We start from the raw sequence: 4,619 nt of genomic DNA, 5'->3' as shown, positions 1-4,619 counted from the left end.
AACTTATGCTGTACAGTATAATGTAGCACTCCGTCTTCAGGCCACAAGTGGCCCATCGGGACCATCCGACCGCCGTGTCATCCTCAGTTGAGGATGTGGATAGGAGGGGCATGTGGTCAGCACACCGCTCTCCCGGTCGTTATGATGGTTTTCTGTGACCAGAGCCGCTACTATTCGGTCGAGTAGCTCCTCATTTGGCATCACGAGGCTGAGTGCACCCCGAAAAATGGCAACAGCACATGGCGGCTGGATGGTCACCCATCCAACTGCCGGCCACGCCCGACAGCGCTTAACTTCGGTGATCTCACGGGAACCGGTGTATCCACTGCGGCAAGGCCGTTGCGTACAGTATAATGTACACACATGAAAATATGGTAGAAATGCTGCTGATCTATGGAGAATGTACGTTGACGGGAAATACGTTGTGAGATTGCTTGCTCGTTGATAGTACTGTTAGCGAACATTATAATAATTAAGTTAATATGTCTGTTTTCTACCCTTCTCTACATACCTGTACTGTACCCTGTTGTAGGTGGACGAAATGCTGTTCAGGCAGAACGACTGTACAGAAGACGATTCCCTGACAAGCCATCTCCTTCGCGCCGGATGTTTGGTCGTCTCACATCTCGTCTACGTGAAACGGGAAGCTTAAATCCAAGGCCTCGACATCGCCCTAGAACACGCACAGATGAACGTGCTGAAGTTGCTGTGCTCGCTACCATAGCTGTGAATCCTCAAATCAGCACACGTCAAATTGGACGTGAAGTTTGTGTCGAAATCAAGTGCACGGCGTATTCTTAAACGTCATAAATTTCATCCTTACAATGTTCATTTACACCAGGATCTTCATGGAAATGACTTCCGCAATAGGGTAACATTTTTTCGGTGGGCTCAGCAAAAACTTCTGACTAATCCAATTTTTTTTGCAGATGTTCTCTTTACCGACGAGGCATCATTCTCCAACAAAGGAATTGTCAATATGAGGAATATGCATTATTGGTCCGCAGACAATCCAAAATGGCTCCGTCAGGTAGAGCATCAACGTCCGTGGAAAGTTAATGTTTTTGGTGTAGGATTATTGGAGATACCGTTATCGGACCTTTCTTTATAAATGGCATCCAAAATGGCAGACACTACTCCAGATTTATACGACACAATCTTCCTGTTCTCTTGGACACCGTACCTCTGAACCGGAGAATGGTCATGTGGTATCAGCATGACGGATGCCCTGCACATAACGCCTTACGAGCACGACGACGTCTGAACCGTAAGTTCCCTGGTAGGTGGATTGGACGAGGTGGCCCAGTTAGGTGGCCTGCCCGATCTCCGGACCTTACACCGCTGGATTATTTTCTTTGGGGAGCACTGAAGGATGCTGTTTACCAACATGAACCAACAACACCAGAGGACATGAAGCAACGCATTATTGATGCTTGTACAGCCATCAACGAGGAAACAGTAGCACGAAGTAGGGCATCCTTCCTCCGCAGAGTGACCCTGTGTATGCAAGCCAATGGGCATCACTTTGAGCATGAGATGTGAACGCTATGTTTAGTATGTAGTGCTGGTATCACAGTGGAAGTTTCTACAAAGGGCCATTTTACCCAGTGATGTTAAGAAACATTTGTTTGCAACAATTTGTCATTTAACGCATTAGATAAACATAACATTGAAAATTATGTGATAATAAAACTAATTGGTTAAACATGTTTACATTCATCTTCTATGTCCTACCTGAACTTCCCAAATCAAAACATTTTTACCTAAACAACGGTAAAACATTTAGTCCACTTGCGCGTTTCACTAAAACCATCAACACGAATTTTACTATTACGAGTGAATGATTAACTGTCACTTGCGCTAGATCTACAGTAAAGTAAAGTTTTAACGTTGAACGGCATTACCTTTTTAGTAACGGATTAACGATAAGCGAAGTTGTGACTAACGTTACGATACACAGATATCTTACAGAACCGCATCACCCCTAGCCTATGGGATAAACACCTGCTGGAATGTACGACGTTAATGCAGGATGGCAGCAGACCGTATTATTCATTTCGAACCTCTTGATAAGTATGGAAGTGTGATTACGCATGTCAATCACATCGCGGTTACGGGCAGCATGGGGTTCACGCCTGAGGCTCAGGACGTGCGCTAGCAGCGCATGTCGGGTGTTTCAAGCGTCAACTTCGCGTCTTAATATCTCGGGATGTAATGGGAATATTGCGATGCAATCAACGCCATTGTGTATGTGCTTTGTCATGCTATGGATTGCTGAAGAAAAAATATAGGAGGTCTAATTAAAAAAACATAAGTTTGTGTTAAAAAACACATATGCATTCGTTTTAGAATGTTTCCAAATATGTACATTCATGGGCCCCAGCTCTACATTGATACCGGTGAAAGTCGTTTTGCAATAGCTGTTATTGTTCCAGAGATATTTTGGGGGACAAGATAGCTGTATCCACAGGACATGTGGCCTGTAATTGAAGAAGTGTCATGATGATCTCTCCATTGGCAAAAGATTCCGGAATGGTCCCCCATTCGGATCTACGGGAGGGGACTGCCAAGGGGGAGGTTACCATGAGAAAAAGATTGAATAACCAACGAAAGGATAACGTTCTACGAGTCGGGGCGTGCAATGTCAGAAGCTTGAACGTGGCAGGGAAACTAGAAAATCTGAAAAGGGAAATGCAAAGGCTCAATCTAGATATAGTAGGGGTCAGTGAAGTGAAGTGGAAGGAAGACAAGAATTTCTGGTCAGATGAGTATCGGGTAATATCAACAGCAGCAGAAAATGGTATAACAGGTGTAGGATTCGTTATGAATAGGACGGTAGGGCAGAGGGTGTGTTACTGTGAACAGTTCAGTGACCGGGTTGTTCTAATCAGAATCGACAGCAGACCAACACCGACAACGATAGTTCAGGTATACATGCCGACGTCGCAAGCTGAAGATGAACAGATTGAGAAAGTGTATGAGGATATTGAAAGGGTAATGCAGTATGTAAAGGGGGACGAAAACCTAATAGTCATGGGCGACTGGAATGCAGTTGTAGGGGAAGGAGTAGAAGAAAAGGTTACAGGAGAATATTGGCTTGGGACAAGGAATGAAAGAGGAGAAAGACTAATTGAGTTCTGTAACAAGTTTCAGCTAGTAATAGCGAATACCCTGTTCAAGTATCACAAGAGGAGGAGGTATACTTGGAAAAGGCCGGGAGATACGGGAAGATTTCAATTAGATCACATCATGGTCAGACAGAGATTCCGAAATCAGATACTGGACTGTAAGGCGTACCCAGGAGCAGATATTGACTCAGATCACAATATAGTAGTGATGAAGAGTAGGCTGAAGTTCAAGACATTAGTCAGGAAGAATCAATACGCAAAGAAGTGGGATACGGAAGTACTAAGGAATGACGAGATACGTTTGAAGTTCTCTAACGCTGTAGATACAGCAATAAGGAATAGCGCAGTAGGCAGTACAGTTGAAGAGGAATGGACATCTCTAAAAAGGGCCATCGCAGAAGTTGGGAAGGAAAACATAGGTACAAAGAAGGTAGCTGCGAAGAAACCATGGGTAACAGAAGAAATACTTCAGTTGTTGATGAAAGGAGGAAGTACAAACATGTTCCGGAAAAAATCAGGAATACAGAAATACAAGTCGCTGAGGAATGAAATAAATAGGAAGTGCAGGGAAGCTAAGACGAAATGACTGCAGGAAAAATGTGAAGACATCGAAAAAGATATGATTGTCGGAAGGACAGACTCAGGATACAGGAAAGTCAGAACAACCTTTGGTGACATTAAAAGCAACGGGAGTGTAATGGGAGGTCCACTGCTAAATGCAAAGGAGAGAGCAGATAGGCGGAAAGAATACATTGAAAGCCTCTATGAGGGTGAAGATTTGCCTGATGTGATAGAAGAAGAAACAGAAGTCGATTTAGAAGAGATAGGGGATCCAGTATTAGAATCGGAATTTAAAAGAGCTTTGGAGGACTTACGATCAAATAAGGCAGAAGGGATAGATAACATTCCATCAGAATTTCTAAAATCATTGGGGGAAGTGGCAACAAAACGACTATTCACGTTGGTGTGTAGAATATATGAGTCTGGCGACATACCATCTGACTTTCGGAAAAGCATCATCCACACAATTCCGAAGACGGCAAGAGCTGACAAGTGCGAGAATTATCGCACAATCAGCTTAACAGCTCATGCATCGAAGCTGCTTACAAGAATAATATACAGAAGAATGGAAAATAAAATTGAGATTGCGCTAGGTGACGATCAGTTTGGCTTTAGGAAAAAAAAGGGACGAGAGAGGCAATTCTGACGTTACGGCTAATAATGGAAGCTAGGCTAAAGAAAAATCAAGACACTTTCATAGGATTTGTCGACCTGGAAAAAGCGTTAGACAGTATAAAATGGTGCAAGCTGTTCGAGATTCTGAAAAAAGTAGGGGTAAGCTATAGGGAGAGACGGGTCATATACAATATGTACAACAACCAAGAGGGAATAATAAGAGTGGACGATCAAGAACGAAGTGCTCGTATTAAGAAGGGTGGAAGACAAGGCTGTAGTCTTTCGCCCCTACTCTTCAATCTGTACATCGAGGAA

At 43.5% G+C, this 4,619-nt stretch overlaps 1 pseudogene; it reads right to left on the bottom strand.

Moving 5' to 3' along the window:
• Nucleotides 1-227: 227 nt before the first annotated feature.
• On the bottom strand, nucleotides 228-344 carry LOC126458747 (5S ribosomal RNA; annotated as a pseudogene).
• Nucleotides 345-4,619: the final 4,275 nt, after the last annotated feature.

This window comes from Schistocerca serialis, chromosome 2 (assembly GCF_023864345.2).
Source record: "Schistocerca serialis cubense isolate TAMUIC-IGC-003099 chromosome 2, iqSchSeri2.2, whole genome shotgun sequence".
In the NCBI taxonomy this organism is placed as follows: domain Eukaryota; kingdom Metazoa; phylum Arthropoda; class Insecta; order Orthoptera; family Acrididae; genus Schistocerca; species Schistocerca serialis.
The sequence above is the reverse complement of the archived record's forward strand: the minus strand, read 5'-3'. Positions and strand labels throughout refer to the sequence as shown.